Raw genomic sequence first — 19,557 nt, 5'->3', positions numbered from 1 at the left:
TTCGAATCAGTTCGATTCTTTTTGATTCGTTTCAATTCTTTTCTATTTGAATCGATTCGATTCTTTTCATTTCGATTCGATTTGATTCAATTCGATTCTTTTCGATCAATTCAATTTGATTGTTTTCGATTTGATTCGACTCGATTCTTTTCTATTCTATTCAATTCTATTATTTTCCATTCGATGATTCAATTGGATTCTTTTCGATTCTATTCGATACGATTTGATTCTTTTTGAGTCGATACACTTCGATTCTTTTCGATTTGTTTCGATTCTTTTCGATTCGATTCTCCTCGATTTCATTCCTTTTAATTCGATTCGATTAGAATTTAATCGACTGATACAATTTGATTCTTTTCTTTTCGGTTCGATTCTTTTCTATTCGATTTTTTTCTATTCGATTCGATTCTTTCAATTCGATTCGATTCGATTCTTTTCATTTCAAATCGATTCGTTTCAATTCGAGTCTTTTCATTTCGATTCTTTTCGATTCGATTCGATTCGATTTTTTTAATTCTATTCGAGTCTTTTCTATTCTTTTTTTTTAAAATATTTATTTATGTTAGTCACACAGAGAGAGAGAGAGAGTCAGAGACACAGATAGAGGGAGAAGCAGGCTCCATGCACTGGGAGCCCGATGTGGGATTCGATCCCGGGTCTCCAGGATCACGCCCTGGGCCAAAGGCAGGCGCCAAACCGCTGCGCCACTCAGGGATCCCGAGTCTTTTCTATTAGATTCGATTCTTTTCATTTCAATTCGATTCTTTTCGATTCGAATCTTTTTGATTCCATTCATTTCGATTCGATTCGATTCCTTTCAATTCGATTTGATTCTTTTCCATTTGATCTGATTTGTTTCATTTCGATTCTTTTTGATTCAATTCGATTCTTTTCGATTCCATTAAATTTGATTCGATTCTTTTCGATTCGATTCGATTCTTTTTTATTTGATTCCATTCAGTTCGATTCTTTTCAATTCGATTGGATTCTTTTCGATTTGATTCAATTCTTTCGATTCGATTTGATTTGATTCTTTTCGATTCGATTCAATACGATTCTTTTCATTTCGATTCTAATCGATTCTCTTTGATTCAATTCGTTTCGATTCTTTTCGATTCTATTCGATTCTATTTGATTTTTTTCGATTCTATTCTATTCGATTCATTTTGAATCATTTCGATTTGATTCTTTTCGAGTCGTTTCTATTAGATTCTTTTCGATTTGATTCAATTCGATTCGAGTCTTTAGGATTCGAGTCTTTTCGACTCGATTCAATTCAATACGATTCTTTTAGATTCGATTCGATTCGATTGTTTTCGTTTCGATTCGACTTTTTTTATTCGATTCTTTTCGATTTGATTCTTTTCAATTCGATTGATTCGATTCTTTTCAATTCTATGCTATTCAAAGCGATTCTTTTTTATTTGATTCGATTCGATTGTTTTCTTTTCAATTCGGTTCGATTCATTTGTTTTCGATTCGATTCAATTCTTTTCGATTCGATTATTTTCGATTCAATTCAATTCTATTAGATTCGATTCTTTTCGATTCGATTCTTTAAGATTCTTTTCAATTCGATTCGATTCGGTTCTTTTTGATTCGAATCTATTCTATTCTTTTTGATTTAAATTTTTTCTATTCTTTTGATTCGATTCGATTCGAATCTTTTTATTTCAAATCCATTCGTTTCGACTCGATTCTTTTCAATTCGATTCTTTTCGATTCGATTGTCTTCGATTTAATTCGATTCGATTCTTTTCGATTTGAATCCAATCGATTCTTTTTGATTAGATTCGATTCGACTTTTTTTGTTTCAATTTGATTCTTTTCGATTCGATTATTTTTGATTCGATTTGATTTGAATCTTTTCGATTAGATTCGATTCTATTCATTTCGATTGATTTGATTCTTTTTTCTCGTTTCGATTCGATTCTTTTCGATTCGATTCTTTTTTATTTGATTCTTTTCTTTTCTATTCTATTTGAACGATTCGTTTTGATTCGATTCGATTCTTATCGATGTGATTCAATTCGATTCTTTTCGATTGGATTCGATTTTATTCGATTCGATTTTATTTGATTCTTTTCGATTGGTTTTGATTCGATTCTTTTCTATTTGATTCAGTTCGATTCTTTTGGATTCTATTCAATTCGATTATTTTCATTTAGATTCGATTCTTATCGATTCGATTCTTTTTATTCAAGTCAATTCAATTCGATTTTTTTCATTTAGATTCGATTTATTTGATTCTTTTTGATTCGATTCGATTCTTTTCATTTAGATTGGATTCTTTTCAATTCGATTCTTTTCGATTCGATTCGACTGTTTTCATTTGAACTCGATTCTTTTCGATTCGATGCTTTTCAATTCGATTCGAATCGATTCTTTTTCTTTCGATTCGATTCTCTTGGATTCGTTTCGATTCTTTTCATTTCAATTCGATTCTTTTCGATTCAATTCGATTCCTTTCTTTTCTATTTTATTCTATTCGATTCTTTTCGATTCGATTCCACACGATTTGATTCTTTCCGATTCAATTCCATAAGATTCGATTCTTTTCGATTCGATACGATTCGATTCTTTTAGATTCGATTCGATTGTTTTCGATTTGAATGTTTTTGATTTGATTCGATTAGAATTTGTTCGACTGATTTGATCGACACACTGCCTGCAGATGCAGTTATGAACATCCTCACTAGGCTCGATACGTGACGGAAGTGCTGTGAGAGGTAAGTGGAAAGACCCGGCACACAAGACTAGTGCCTCCAAGCTCAAACCAGCGATTTCCTAGTAATTCCTGTCTTAGACAGGTGCTACATACCAAGTTCCATACGTGAGAAGCGAGCTGAACCCCGAGTCCAAAAGCATCTCTCTTCCGAGAGTTGAGCTCACACCCAGTCCCTCACAGTTCCACACTGCCTGCAGAATGAGTTTTGAACGTCTTCACCAGAGCCGTTTGTCAGAAGCTTGTGAGATGCAAGTGGAATAATGCAGGCCTGGAAGGTGTCTCCAGGTGCAGTAGAGTGGTATTCTTCGAACCTCCTGAGTTAGAAGACTGCTATGGTCTCACGGCCATTAGAACGCAGCTAGTTGAAAGCTGGCTTCGAGGCATGGTCTCTTGTGAGAGCTGAGCTCAGAGCAGGACCCTCCCGCATCCTGCCTGCCCGTAGTCGTAGCTGCAAACATCCTTATATTAGGTGCTGGGAGAGGTTGGAGAAATGCAGGGGGAAGTGTCAGGACTGTACTCACGGGTATGTGAGTTCAATACAGCGATTACCAATGTCCTTGTTCAATTAGAGTGTAGCTCGGGTATACCTAGTGTCTAGCAGACATCGGCCTGCAAAGCATGCACACTTCTGAGAGGTGAGCTTGTGGGCTGTACCTCCCCCATCCTGACTGCCAGTACGTTCCTCTTCCACAGCTTTTCGTTGTATGCGGGAAAGTAGCGGAGTGAAAACCAAGTGTCTGCCTTGTCAATTTCACGCCTAGCCAACAGCTGCCTCCAAGGCATGCACACTCCTTTGGATTGACCTTAGGACTTGAACCTCCCACATGCTGACCACCTGTACGCTTCGCTTCCAAAGGATTTCTTTTGATACGGGACGCAAGTTTTGTGAGAGGCAAAAGTGTCTTAGTTCAATCCAGCAACTTCTGAGGAATTCCTCCCTCAGATGGGAGCTACCTACCAACTTCCAAACCTGAGTACCTAGCTGAAAGCTCTCTCTCTGGGGAACATCCCTCTCGGAGATGAGCTGAAACGTGGTCCTTCCCAGTTCCACACTGCCTGCAGATGCAGTTATGAACATCCTCACTAGACATGTCTGTCAGAAGCTCATGGGATGCCAGGGGCAAGCTGCAGGCTTCAAGGTTGTGTCTCCAGGTGCAATAAAGCGGTATTCATGGAACATCCTGAATTACAATGCTGCCACGTTCTCATGGCCATCAGAACGCAGTTAGTAGAAAGCTGGCTTCGAGGCATGCCTCCTTTTGAAAGCTGAGCTCAGGGCAGGACCCTCCCGCATCCTGCCTGCTTGTAGTCGTAGCTGCTAACGTCCTTATGTTAGGTGCTGGGAGAGGTTGGAGAAATGCAGGTGGAAGTGTCAGGACTGTACTCACGTGTAGCTGAGTTCAATACAGCGATTGCCACCGCCCTTGTTCCATTAGAGTGTAGCTCGGGTATACCTCGCCTCGATAAGTGTCTAGCAGACATCGGCCTGCAAAGCATAGACACTTCGGAGAGTTGAGCTTATGCCTGTACCTCCCCCATCCTGACTGCCTGTACGTTCCTCTTCCACAGAATTTCGTTGTATGCGGGACAGTAGCCGAGTGAAAACCAAGTGTCTGCCTTCTCAATTTCACGCCTAGCGGACACCTGAATGCAAGGCATGCACACGCCTTTGGCTTGAGCTAATGGCTTGAACCTCCCTCTTGCTGACCATCTGTATGCTTCACTTCGAAAGGATTTCGTTCGATACGTGACGCAAGTTTTGCGAGAGGCAAATGTGTCTCCAGGCCTCCCCTCCGGGCCTCTGTGGTCTGACAACTTGGTGGCAGCGAGTGGTCTGTGTGAGGTCTGGGAATGGGATGTGGCGTTGATTGTCAGGTGCACATCTGCGTGGTAGGTGTACCTGCGGGGATCAGAGATGGGGTGGGCGTCAACACCTCTGGACTCCATCGGGCAGTGCTGTGTTGCTCCCTGAGACTCGGGGCTGATGGGGGGAGCCCGGTGGGGACGCTGGGTACTCTGGCTCTGGTGCTGAGGATTCCGCCCCCTAGTCTGCACGCTCATCACAGAAGAGCCGCCAAGCCCCCGGGTCTCTGCTGCTTCTCTCAGAACCCTGCTTTCACTCTGCCCGTGTCCGAGTTTCTTTTGGTTTTATTTTTATCTCAGACTGTTGTGCCCAAGATAGCGAATATGAGAAACCACCAAGAAGCCGATTCCGATGCAAACACACGAGGGATTATTTACAAGCTTGATCTTGTGTCCAAGTATACCCAACACAACAGAGCAGGGACTTGGACCCCGAGGTGGGTTTTAGCTTAGTTTTAAGGGCTGGTCTGGGGACCTCCAGAAGGGCTGGAGCAATTCCTCAAGTTCTGTTTACATTTTGATATGGGGCCTTCAAGGGCATTGATCCCTGTTCTCATTCTAATAGGGGCTTCCTGCTCTTGGCCTGGGCTCAAGTTTGATTCAATTGTGGGGCTTTCTAGGACATTAAGCTGTAAACAGCAAAGGTTCCACACCTGGAAGGGGGACGTCACACTGTTCCTATTTGCTGAAGACGCGGTATTAGAAACAGGGAACTGGGGAACTTCCCTCTCAGAGATGAGCTCAAACGTGGTCCTCCCCTGTTCCACACTGCCTGCAGATACGGTTATGAGCATCCTCACTAGACATGTTTGTCAGAGGCTCATGGGACGCAAGGGGCAAGCTGCAGGCTTCAAGGTTGTGTCTCCAGGTGCAGTAAAGCGGTATTCATGGAACATCCTGAATTACAATGCTGCCATGTTCTCATGGCCATCAGAACGCAGTGAGTAGAAAGCTGGCTTCGAAGCATGCCTCCTTTTGAAAGCTGAGCTCAGGGCAGGACCCTCCCGCATCCTGCCTGCCCGTAGTCGTTGCTGCTAACTTCCTTATGTTAGGTGCTGGGAGAGGTTGGATAAATGCAAGTGGAAGTGTCAGGACTGTACTCACGTGTATCTGAGTTCAATACAGCGATTGCGAACATATTGAACAATACATTCCACCAAAACCTGTTAGAACTAAGGAGTGAGTTCAGTAAAGTCACGGGACACAAACTGACCCTGCAGATCAGAGTAGCCTTGGTAGGTCCTGAAAATGAGCAGTCACGAAGGAAATGAAGGACATGACGCCCTACTCAGGAGCATCAAGGACAATAAATAATGAGACTGAAACAAAGGAGCACAAGTCTTGTGCACTGAGCCATACCAGGCTCTGGGAGGCCGGCCTGGGCTCGTGGGGTGGGAGCCTCATCTTGTGAAAAGTCGCGCAGGTCCTGAAGCCGCCCTCAGTTTCAATGTCATTCCTATCAAAATCATGGTGGCAGATCTTAGAAATAGGAAAAAAAAACCGCATAACATCCAACCTCCACAACAAATGACCCCGGACAGCAAATCAGTACTGGAGAAGCATGACAGAGTGGGACGCAGCACTTTCCTATTTCAAAAGATGTCACAGAGACACAGGATAAAGCAGTGTGGTTCTCGGGCCCCCAGCTGGCTCCGTTGGTTAAACATCCAACTCCTGTCTCACCTCTGGTCCTGATCTCAGGGGTCGTGAGTTCTAGCCCTGTGCTGGGCCATGGACGAGGCATGGAGCCTACTTAGACAAACCAAACCCACGGGGTTGGTCCCGGCATAAGCTGAATGAGCAAAACAGTCCAGAAGGAAATGTGCTCTGATAGAACTGATTTTTTTAACTTAATTTAAACCCAATTAATTAACGTATAGTGTATTATACTTTCAGAGGAAGAATTCAGAGATTCACCAGTGGGAGACAACAGCAGTGCTCGTGACATCACATGACCTCCTTCATGCTGGTCCCCTGTTATCCGCCCCCTCCAGCTACTCTCAGTTTGTTTCCTATCATTAAGAGTCTGTATTTCCTACATCTGTTTTCATCTTATTTGTTTTTACTTCCCTTCACAGTTGTTCATCTGCTTTGCTTCTTTAATTCCACCTATGAATGAAACCACATGGTCATTCTCTTTCCTGACTGACTTACTTCACTTAACATGATCCCTTTAGTTCTATCCACATCATTGCAAATGGCAAGATTTCCTTCTCTTTGATAGCTGAGTTCCATTCCTCTCTCTCTGACCATCATCTATCTCCCATCCTCTTTACCCATCATCTGGCAGAGGGCACCGAGGCTCCTCCCACAGTGTGACTACTTTGGACCCGGCTGCTGTGGACATTGGGGTGCAGGTGTCCCGAGTCTCACTGCATCTGTATCTTCGGAGCGAGCTCCAGGCCATTCACCTGCTGGTCGCAGGTCGGCTCTATTTGTAACTTCCTGAGGGTCCTCCACACTGTTTCCATTGCGGCTGCACCAACCCGCGGTCCCGCACACAGTGGAAGAGGGTTGAGTGAATTTGGCAGGACGTGGTAAAAGTCTGATCCACATTTAATTTCATGTCCTGTGGGCTCCAATTCCTTGTCCTTAAGTATTTCTGGGGAAGCCGGGTTTTGGGCTCCTTTTCAGTGAGATGTTTCTGAAGCTAACAGGCCGCAGCTGGAGCCTGAAAGGAGGCAGGTGCGGCCCCTAGAGCACCTGCTGCCTCCTGCACAGTCTCCTATAGCGCCTGAGCATCCCGCAGGGGGCGCCCGAGCCCAGGCCCCGCCCATGGCATGCGCATGTGCAGTAGGCTTCCTCTGTCTGCACTAACAGGAGCCAGCCTGTGCTGGGGAGGCCTGTGGAAGACATGGGGACGCGTCTATGCTGATGAGCTGCAGCCTCCTCAGGACCCGCGGGGAGGTTTCAGGAAATTGTGGGCCCGCATCCACACTGACAGGCGCCCCTGAGCAGCCTCACGACCCGCGGGGAAACTTCAGGAAGATATGGGCCCGCACCCATGCTGACAGGAGCCTCTGAGCCACCTCAGGACCTGTGGGGAGGCTTCAGGAAGATGTGGCGATGCGTTCACTCTGGCAGGAGCTCCCAGGCCCCTCAGGACATAAGTTGAGGCTTCTGGAAGCTGGGGGCCGCATTCATGGTTACAGGAGCCCCAGCCTCCTAAGAACCCTCGGCGACGCTTTGGCATGACTTGGGGCCACATGGACACAACAGGACGCTGACTTCCTCAGGACCCCTGGTGTAGACTCGGGGAAATATGTGGATGCGTCCATGTGGACAGAAGACCCCAGCCTTGTCAGGGCCTGTGGTGAGGCCTAAGAAAAATGTGGGTGCTGCATCCACAGTGACAGGAGTCTCCAGCCTCCTCAGGACCCACTGTGAAGTTTTGGGAAGATTTGGGGCCACATCCATGCTGACAGGAGCCCCGAGCCTCCTCAGGTCTTATGGTGAGGCTTGCGGAAAATGTGGGGCCACGTCAATGCTGACAGGAACCCTGTCTTCCTCAGGACCTGCACTTTGGCTTCGGGACATAAGGGGCTGCGTGTATGCTGACAGGAGCCCACAGCCTCCTCAGGACCTGCGGTGAGTTTTCTGGGGGACATGGGGCCATGTCCAGGGTGACAGGAGCCCCCGGCCTCCTGAGGACCTGCTGTGAGGCTTCCAGAGGATGTGAGGCATAGTCCACAGTGACAGGAGACCCAGTGTCCTCAGAACCCGCTGACTATGCCTCAGGAACTCGTGGGACCACATCCGCACTCACAGGAGCCTGCCTTGCTCAGGACCCCTTGGAGGAATCTGGAGGAGCCGTTGGGGTCACGTCCACATCAGAAAGGACTCTTCAGAACCACAGGTAAATGAAAGTGTAGAATGAATGGTAGGGTTATGGGAGGGGAGGAAGTTGGTGGTTAGCCTTAGGTTAGATGTTAGGGGTTAGTGATTATGCTTATGGTTACAAATTAGAGGTTAGGAGAGGCATAAGTGTATTGGTCAGTGTTAAGAGTTAGGATGGGGTTAGGGTAAGGGACAGGATTTAGTGTTAGGGTTAGGGTTTAGGCTCTAGGGATTAGGGCAGGAGGTTAGGAGTTGGGGTTAGGGTTATGGTTAGAGTTAGGGTTGGGCTTAGATTTGCAGTTAGGGTTAGGGGTTAGGGTGTGAGTTATTGTTAGGGGTTAGAGTTAGGGGTTAGAGTTAAGGGTTAGAATTAAAGTTAGGGCTAGGGTTAGGGTTAGGGCGAGGGTTAGGATTAGGATAGGGGTTAGAGCTAGGTTTAGGGTTAGTGTTTGTTTAGGGTTTAGGTTTAGGGTCAGGTCAGGGTCAGGGTACGGTTTTGGAAAAGGATAAGATATAGGGTTAGGGAGTGGGTTAGGGGTTGGTTTTAGGGTACGGGTTAGGGTACAGTTTGGGGTATGAGATAGGATTAGTATTAGAGGGTTAGGGTTAGGGTACAGGTTAAGGTTAGGAATTGGATTTGAATAACTTATTTTAAGGTTAGGGTTAGAGGTTAGGGTTTGGGTTAGATTTAAGGTAGGGGTCAGGGTTAAGGAAACCTAAGTTTAGGTGAACCTATGATTAGGAGTTAGGGTGAGGGTTGGCAGAAAGTTTCAGTGAATGTGTTTTGGTCTTGGGGTTTGTGTTTGGTTTTCGATTAGTGATGGGTCTTGTTTAATGGTTAGGTTAACATTAGGATTAAGTGTAGGTTTAGGGTTATGTCTGTGTATGGTTAGAGTTTGGTTCTTGGCCTGTGTCTGCACTGGGACTCCTAGCATCTTGGGCCATTTAGTTTTATGCACTCTATTTAGGTTTTGGGTTCAAAGATAGCCTGACTCCACCAAGTCAGTGGCCTCCCCAGAGAATCAAAATCCAGGCCTCTGCTGGGGTGAGAATAGACATGGCAGGCTTCTCCGGAGCTGAGCTAAGGAGGGGATTTATGGCTCTAAAGTCTCTTTGTTTGGATTTTCAGTTGCCTTTCTGATTTTATCTCTAGTGCATACATGTTTCATCAATACTACCTATTATTATTTTAAAGTTTTACTTGAATTCCTCTTTGTATACACAGAATAATATAGTTTCAGGTTTACCACATAGTGATTCAACCCTTGGATACAATGCCTGGTACTGGTCACAGGTGCCCTCCACTATCCCCATCGCCTGATTCCCCATCCCCCTCACCTTCCTCTGGTATTTATTAGTTGATTCTCTGTGGTTAAGAGTGTTTTTTTTTGTTTGCTTCTCTCATCCCCCCCTCTGCCCCTTTGCCAGTTTGTCTGGTTTCTTGAAATTCACATGTGAATGCAATTGTATGGTATTTGGTATCTGTCTTTCTGTGACTGAGTTCATTGAGCATAAGTCTTTCCACTTCTCCCACGTCATTGTAAATGGCTTCATTTCATCGCTTCTGATGACCGAGTGATGTCGCAGTGGGTATATTTACCACATCGTCTCTGCCCATTCATCAGTCAATGGACATCTGGGCTGTATCCACTGTTTGGCTGTTGTTGATAACGCTGCTACAAACACTGCGCTGCGTGTCCCACTTGGAATCTACTAAACGAGTTTTGTATCCTCGGGGTAAATACCTAGCTCTACAATTTTGGAATCGTAGGTAGGTCTATTTTTAACTCTTTTTTTAATTTTTTTTTTATGATAGTCACAGAGAGAGAGGCAGAGACACAGGCAGAGGGAGAAGCAGGCTCCGTGCACTGTGAGTCCGACGTGGGATTCGATCCCGGGTATCCAGGATCACGACATGGGCCAAATGCAGGTGCCAAACCGCTGCACCACCCAGGGATCCCCTATTTTTAATGTCTCGAGGACCCCCCACAATGTTTTCCACAGTGGCTGCACCTGTTCCCATGCCCACCAGGAGTATAAGGGCGCTCCCTCTTCTCTATAGCCTCAACAACACCTGTTGTTTCTTCTGTTGTTAATTTTAGCCATTCTGACGGCTGTCAGGTGACATCTTATTGTGGTTTTCATTTGCATTTCCCTGATGATGGGTGACGCTGAGTGTCTTTCGGTGTCTGGTGGCCATCTGGATGTCTTGTCAGAGACAAAATCCATTTATGTCTTCTGCCCATCTGCAGTTGGATAATTTGTGTTTAGGATGCTGATATTTATATTTGCTTTATGTATTTTGCATACTAACTGTTTATTGGAAGTGTTATTTACAAATATCTCCTTTCATTTTGTATGTTGCCTGTTAGCATTGGTTGTTTCTTTCACTTTGCAAAAGCTTTTGAATTTGATGAAGTCCCAATAGTATTTTTGCTTTTGTTTCCCTCAACTCAGAGGCATTTCTAGAAAGAAGATCCAATGGCCAACGTCAAAGACGTTGCTGCCTATCTTTTCTTCTTTTTATGGTTTCACATTTAGGTCTTTCACCCATTTTGAATTCATTTTTTATATATATGGTGTAAGAAAGTGATCCCGTTTCATTCTTCTGCATGTGGCTGCCTGGTTTTCCCAACACCATTTGTTCTTATCCTGGGGTCAGGTTTGTTGAAGAGACTGTCTTTGTGCCATTGGATATTCCTTGCTGCCTTGTTGTCGATTAATGGATCATAGAATTACAGGTTTGTATCTTGTTTCGGCATTCCATTCTATTCTATTCATCTAAGCATCTCCTGTTGAGAGATTCTTGATTGCTGATTCAATTTCGTTATTGGTTATCTGTCTGTTCAAGTTTCTTATTTCTTCCTTTTTCATTTTTGCTATGTTATATATTTCCAGGAATTGATCTATTTCTTCCAGGTTCTAGGTTGCTGGCATATAATTTCTCATAATGCTCTCTTATAAACGTTTGTATTTCTCTAGTGTTGGTTGTTATTTCTCTTATCTCATTTGTGATTTTAATTGGGTCTTTTCTCATCTTTTTATCTTTTTCTTTTTGAAAGATTTTATTTATGTATTCATGAGAGACACAGAGAGGCAGGGTATAGGCAGGGGGAAAATGAGGCTCCATGCAGGGAGCCTGATGTGGGACATGATTCACCAGGACCCCAGGATCATGACGTGAGCCAAAGCAGATGCTCAACTACTGAGACACCCAGGTGCCTTGCTGATTCAATTCCTTTGCTAGCTATGGGTCTATTCACATTTTCTATTTCTTCCTCTTTGAGATTTGCTCATTTGCACATTTCTAGGGATCTCTCCAATTCTTCCTGGTCTCCCAGTTTTTTAGCGTATAATCTTTCATAGTATTCCCTTATAATTGTCTTATTTTCGGGTGTTGATTGTGATCTCTCGTCTCTTTTGTGATTTTATTTATTTAGTTCTTTTCTGTTTTCTTGTTGATAAGGCTGACTAGGGCTTGATCCATTTTCTTAGTTATTTTGAAGAACCAGTTCTTAGTTTCATTATTCCATTCTACTGTTTTGTTGTTTCTGTATTGTTTATTTCTGCTCTCATCTTTATTTTTCCCTTCTTCTGTAGGCTTTAGGCTTTGTTTCCTATTCCTTTTTCAGCTCCTTTAGGTGTAGTGTTGGGTTGTGTAGTAGAGACTTCTTGTTTCTTGAGGTTGGCCTGTATTGCTATCTACTTCCCTCTAAGGAAGTAGATGTCTTTGCTACATCCTAGAGGTTTGAAGAAACATGTTTTCATTTTAATTTGTTTTAAATTTCCTCTTTAATTTCCTGGTTGCTCCATTCCTTCTCTAGTAGGATGATCATAATCTCCACGAATTTTTGGTCTGTCCAAATTTTTTCTTACTGTCGACTTCGAGTTTCACAGTGTCGTGGTCCGAAAATGTACATGGTGTGATACCATCCTTCTTGTACCTGTTGTACCTGTTGAGGGCTGATTTGTGGCCCATGATATGATCTGTTCTGTAGAATGTCCCATGTGCACTTGAAAGGAATGTGTATTCTGCTTTAGGAAGAAATGTTCAGACTATATCTGTTGAGTCCCTGTGGTCCAGTGTGTCAAGGCTCTTGTTCCCCTGTTCATTTTCTTCATAGACAATTGGTCCATTGTCATAAGTGGGTGTTAAAATCCCCTGTCATTGTATTATTATCAGTGTGTTCCTGTACGTTTGTTGATAATTGGTTTCTATATTTCGGTACTCCCATGTTGGCAGCATAAATATGTAGTTGTTTGATCTTTTTTTAAAATAAATTTATTTTTTATTGGTGTTCAATTGACCAACATACAGAATAACACGCAGTGCTCATCCCGTCAAGTGTCCCCCTCAGTGCCTGTCACCCATTCATCCCCATCCCCCATCCTCCTCCCCTTCCAGCACCCCTAGTTCTTTTCCCAGAGTTAGGAGTCTTTATGATCTCTCTCCCTTTCTGATATTTCCCAAACGTTTCTTCTCCATTCCTTATATTCCCTTTCACTATTATTTATATTCCCCAAATGAATGAGAACATACACTGTTTGTCCTTCTCTGATTGACTTACTTCACTCAGCATAATTCCCTCCAGTTCCTTCCTTGTTGAAGCAAATGGTGGGTATTTGTCGTTTCTAATGGCTGAGTAATATTCCATTGTATACATAAACCACATCTTTATCCATTCATCTTTCGATGGACACCGAGGCTCCTGCCACAGTTTGGCTATTGTGGACATTCTGCTATAAACATCGGGGTGGAGGTGTCCCGGCGTTTCATTGCATCTGAATCTTTGGGGTAAATCCCCAATAGTGCAATTGCTGAGTCGTCGGGCAGGTCTATTTTTAACTCTTTGAGGAACCTCCACACAGTTTTCCAGAGTGACTGCACCAGTTCACATTCCCACCAGCAGTGCAAGAGGGTTCCTTTTTCTCTGCATCCTCTCCAACATTTGTGGTTTCCTGCCTTGTTAATTTTCCCCATTCTCACTGGTGTGAGGTGGTATCTCATTGTGGTTTTGATTTGTATATCGCTAAGGGCAATTGATGCCGAGCATTTTTTCATGTGCATGTTGGCCATGTCAATGTCTTCCTCTGTGAGATTTCTCTTCATGTCTTTTGCCCATTTCATGATTGGATTGTTTGTTTCTTTGGTGTTGATTTTAAGAAGTTCTTTATAGATCTTGGAAACTAGCCCTTTACCTGAAACGTCTTTTTCAAATATCTTCTCCCATGCTGTAGGTTGTCTTTTAGTTTTGTTGACTGTATACTTTGCTGTGCAAAAGCTTCTTATCTTGATGAAGTCACAATAGTTCATTTTTGCTTTTGTTTCTTTTGCCTTCATGGATGTACCTTGCAAGAAGTTGCTGTGGCCAAGTTTAAAATGGGTGTTGCCTGTGTTCTCCTCTAGGATTTTGATGGACTCTTGTCTCACATTTAGATCTTTCATCCATTTTGAGTTTATCTTTGTATATGGTGAAAGAGAGTGGTCTAGTTTCATTCTTCTGAAGGTGGATGTCCAATTTTCCCAGCACCATCTATTGAAGAGCCTGTCTTTCTTCCTATGGATAGTCTTTCCTCCTTTATCGAATATTAGTTGACCATAAAGTTCAAGGTCCACTTCTGGGTTCTCGATTCTGTTCCATTAATCTATGTGACTGTTTTTGTGCCAGTACCACACTGTCTTGATGACCACAGCTTTGTAGTACAACCTGGCATTGTGATGCCCCCAGATATGGTTTTCTTTTTTGAAATTCCCCTGGCTATTCGGGGTCTTTTCTGATTCCATACAAATCTTAAAATAATTTTTTCTAACTCTCTGAAGAAAGTCCATGGTATTTTGATAGGGATTGCATTAAACGTGTTCATTGCCTGGGTAACATTGACATTTTCACAAAATTAAGTCTGCCAATCCATGAGCATGGAATATTTTTCCATCTCTTTGTGTGTTCCTCAATTTCTTTCAGAAGTGTTCTATTGTTTTTAGGGTATAGATCATTTACCTCCTTGGTTAGGTTTATTCCTAGGTATCTTATGATTTGGGTGCAATTGTAAATGAGATTGACTCCTTAATTTCTTTCTTCAGTCTCATTGTTACTGTAAAGAAATGCCATTGATTTCTGGGCATTGATTTTGTATCCTACAATGGTACCTAATTGCTGTATGAGTTCTAGCAATCTTGTGGGGGAGGGTTTTGGGTTTTCTAGGTAGAGTATCATGTCATCGGTGAAGAGGGAGAGTTTGTCTTCTCTTTTCCAATTTAAATGCCTTTAGTGTCTTTTTGTTGTCTGATTGCTGAGGCTAGGTTTTCCAATACTATGTTGAATAGCAGTGGTGAGAGTGGACATCCCTGTCTTGTTCCTGATATTAGGGGAAAGGCTCCCAGTGCTGCCCCATTGAGAATGATATTTGCTGCGGGCTTTTCCTAGATGGCTTTTAAGATGTTGAGGAATGTTCCCTCTATCCCTATGCTCTGAAGTGTTTTGATCAGGAATGGACGCTGTATTTTGTCAAATGCTTTCTCTGCATCTAATGAGAGGATCATATGGTTCTTGGTTTTTCTGTTGCTGATATGATGAATCACATTGATTGTTTTACGAGTGTTGAACCACCCTTGTGTCCAGGGGATAAATCCTACTTGGTCATGGTGACTAATATTCTTAATGTATTGTTGGATCCTATTGGCTAGTATCTTGTTGAGAATTTTTCCATCCATGTTCATCAGGGATATTGGTCTGTATTCTCCTTTTTGGTGGGGTCTTTGTCTGGTTTTGGAATTAAGGTGATGCTGGCTTCATAGAACGAATTTGGAAGTACTCCATCTCTTTCTTTCTTTCCAAACAGCTTTAGTAGGACAGGTATGTTTTCTTCTTTAAACTTTTGATAGAATTCCCCTGGGAAGCCATCTGGCCCTGGACTTTTTTGACTTGGGAGGTTTTTGATGACTGCTTCAATTTCCTGACTGGTTATTGGCCTGTTTAGGTTTTCCATTTCTTCCTGTTCCAGTTTTGGTAGTTTGTGTCTCTCCAGGAATGTGTCCATTTCTTCTAGATTGCCTAATTTATTTCTGTATAGCTGTTCATAATATTTTTTTCAAATCGTTTGTATTTCCTTGTGTTGGTGTTGGTCTCTCCTTTCTCATTCATGATTTTATTAATTTGAGTCTTGTCTTTCTTTTTTTAATAAGACTGGCTAATGGTTTATGTATGTTATTAATTCTTTTCAAAGAACCAACTCCTGGTTTTGTTGATCTGTTCCACATTTCTTGTGGTCTCAATTTCCTTGAGGTCTGCTCAAATTTTAATTAAATCTCTTACTCTGTTGGGTGTAGGATCTAGCTGCCGTTTTTTTCTCTAGCTCCTTTATAAGTAAGGTTAGCTTTTGTATTTGAGTTCTTTCCAGTTTTTGAATGGATGCTTGTATTGTGATGTATTTCCCCATTAGGACTGCTTTTTCTGCATGCCAAAGACTTTGAATGTTTGTATCTTCATTCTCATTAGTTTCCATGAATCTTTTTAATTCTTCCTCAATTTCCTGGTTGACCCCTTCATCTTTTAGCAGGATGGTCCTTAACATCCCCGTGTTTGAAGTCCTTCCAAACTTCTTGTTGTGATTTAGTTCTAATTTCAAGGCATTATGGTCTGAAAATATGCAGGGGACGATCTGAATATTTTGATATCTGTTCAGACGCGATTTGTGATCTAGTATGTGGTCTATTCTGGAGAAAGTTCCATGTGCACTTGAGAAGGATGTTTATTCAGTTGAGTTTGGATGTAAAGTTCTGTAGATATCTGTGAAATCTATCTGCTCCAGTGTATCATTTAAAGCTCTCGTTTCTTTGGAGATGTTGCTATCGAGGGTAGAAAGACCTAGATTGTAGTTACCAAGTATAAGATAATTATTATCTAAGTATTTCTTCAGTTTCGTTTTTAATTGGTTTAAATATTTGGCAGCTCCGATATTCGGGGAATATATATTGAGGATTGTTAAGTCCTCTTGTTGGGTAGATCCTTTAAGTATGATTTAGTGTACATCTACGTCTCTCACTACAGTCTTCGGGGTAAATTTTAGTTTACCTGATATAAGGATGGCTACCCCTGCTTTCTTTTGAGGACCATTTGAATGTTAAATGGTTCTTCAACCCATTATTTTCAGATTGTACGTGTCCTTCTGTCTAATATGAGTCTCTTGTCTACAGCAAATAGATGGGTCCTGGTTTTTTATCCAGTCTGAAAACCTGCGCCTTTGATGGGATCATTAAGCCCGTTCACGTTCAGAGTTACTATTGACAGATATGAGTTTGGTGTCATCATGATATCTATTCAGTCCTTGTTTTTGTGGATTGTTCCACTGAACTTCTTCTTAAAGGGGAATTTTAAGAGTCCCTTAAAATTTCTTGCAGAGCTGATTTAGAGGTCACATATTCTTTCAGTTCCTGCCTGTCTTGGAAGCTCTTTATCTCTCCTTCCATTTTGAATGAGATCCTTGCTGGATAAAGTATTCTTGGTTGCATGTTCTTCTCATGGAGGACCCTGAATATATCCTGCCAGCCCTTTCTGGGCTGCCAGGTCGCTGTGGAGAGGTCTGCTCCTCCCATAAAGGTGAGGATTTTCTTTTCTCTTGCTGCTTTAAGGATCTTCTCTTTATCTTTGGAATTTGCAGGCTTCACTATTAAATGTCGAGGTGTTGGACGGTTTTTATTGATTTTAGGGGGGTATCTCTCTATTACCTGGATCTGAATGCCTGTTTCCCTTCCCAGATAAGGAAAGTTTTCTGCTATGATTTGTTCAAATACATATTCTGACCCTCTGTCCCTTTCGGCTCCCTCGGGACCCCCAATTACACATAGGTTTTTCTTCCTCAGGCTGTCATTTATTTTCCTTAATCTGTCTTCCTGGTCTTTTAATTGTCTGTCTCTTTTTTCCTTAGTTTCCCCTTTGCCATCATCTTGTCTTCTATGTCACTCACTCATTCTTCCACCTCGTTAACCCTCGTCATTAGGACTTCTAGTTTGGATTGCATCTCATTCAATTGATTTTTACTTTCTGCCTGATTGTATCTAAATTCTGCAGTCATGAAGTCTCTTGAGTCCTTTATGCTTTTTTCTAGAGCCACCAGTAGCTGTATAATAGTGCTTCTGAATTGGCTTTCTGAATTGAATTGTAATCCAGATTTGTAACTCTGTGTTAGAGAGGACTGTTTCTTTCTTTTGAGGTGAGGTTTTCCTTCTAGTCATTTTGCTCAGTGCAGAGTGGCCAAAAACAAGTTGTATTGGGAAAAGGAAAAAAAGGAGAGAAAGAAGGAAAGAGAAGAGAAAAAGAAAAAAGGAAAAAGGAAGAAAAAAAGCACTCACCGTGGCCTTAGCCTGGCTACTCGTGGGGCCCCTCCCCGTTGGTGCCTTTTGTTTCATTATTTCCTTTTCCCCGTCTTCCTACCTTGATAGAAGCGTAAACTTTTCTCACTGTAGCATTCTATCTGGTCTCTGTTTAAATCTCAGGCCGAATTCCTAGATTTTCAGGATGATTAGATGTTTATCTAGGTAATTTGGTCAGGACTGGAGACTTGGGGACCCTACTCTTCCACCATCTTGCCCCTCCTCCTGTATGTTGCTTTTTAGCTATGGTGTTTCCTTCACTTTGCAGAAGCTTTTCAATTTGAGGAAATCCCAATAGTATTTTTGCTTCTGTTTCCCTCACCTCAGAGACATATCCTGGAAGAAATTCCAATGGCCAATGTCAAAGACTTTGCTGCCTATCTTTTCTTCTTTGTATGGTTTCAGGTCTCACATTTAGGTCTTTCATCCATTTTGAATTTATTTTTTATATATATGGTGTAAGAAAAATATATTTTTATATATATGGTGTATTTTTTATATATATGGTCCAGTTTGATTCTTCTGCATGTGGCTGCCTGGTTTTCCCAACACCATTTGTTCTTATCCTGGGGTCAGGTTTAGGGTTTCTTGAAGAGACTGTCCTTGTGCCATTGGATATTCCTTCCTGCCTTGTTGTCCATTAATGGATCATAGAGTTACAGGTTTGTATCTTGTTTCGGCTTTCCATTCTGTTCTATTGATCTAAGCATCTCCTGTTGGGGGATCCCTGATTGCTGATTCAATTTCTCTGCTGGTTAACGGTCTGTTCAAGTTTCTTATTTCTTCGTTTTTCATTTTTGCTATGTTATATATTTCTAGGAATTGATCTATTTCTTGCAGGTTCTAGGTTGCTGGCATATACTTTTTCATCATATTCTCTTATTATTGTTTGTATTTCTGTAGTGTTGGTTGTTATTTCTCTTTTCTCATTCGTGATTTTATTTGGGGCTTCTCATCTTTTTATGTTTTTCCTTTTTTAAAGATTTTATTTATGTATTCATGAGAGACACAGAGAGGCAGAGGTATAGGCACAGGGAAAATGAGGCTCCATGCGGGGAGCCTGATGTGGGACTTGATCCACCAGGATCCTGGGATCATGACCTGAGCCAAAGTACATGCTCAACCTCTGAGTCACACAGTTGCCTTGCTGATTCAATTCCTTTGCTAGTTATGAGTCTGTTCACATTTTCTATTTCTTTCTATTTCAGTTTTGCTCGTTTGCACATTTCTAGGGATTTGTCCATTTATTCCAGGTCTCCCAGTTTGTTAGCATATAATATTTCATAATATTCCCTTATAATTGTCTAATTTTTCTGGTGTTGATTGTGATCACTCTTCTCTCTTTTGTGATTTTATTTATTTAGGTCTTTTCTCTTTTCTCGTTCCTAAGGCTGGATAGGGTTTGATCCATTTCATTAATTATTTTGAAGAAATAGCTCTTAGTTTCATTATTCCATTCTTATATGTTTTATTTCTGTATTTTTTATTTCTGATCTCATCTTTATTTTTTCCCTTATTCTGTAGGCTTTAGGCTGTTTGCTATTCCTTTTCCAGCTCCTTTAGGTGTAGGGATAGGCTGTGTATTAGAGACTTCTTGTTTCTTGAGGTAGACCTATATTGCTATTTACTTTTCTCTTTGGACTGCCTTTTCTACATCCTAGAGGTTTGGAGAAACATGTTTTCATTTTCATTTGTTTTAAATTTCCTCTTTAATTTCCTGGTTGCTCCATTCATTCTCTAGTAGGATGTTCATAATCTC

This window comes from Canis aureus, chromosome 32 (genome assembly GCF_053574225.1).
Source record: "Canis aureus isolate CA01 chromosome 32, VMU_Caureus_v.1.0, whole genome shotgun sequence".
Classification (NCBI taxonomy): domain Eukaryota; kingdom Metazoa; phylum Chordata; class Mammalia; order Carnivora; family Canidae; genus Canis; species Canis aureus.
Note: the sequence above shows the minus strand (reverse complement) of the source record.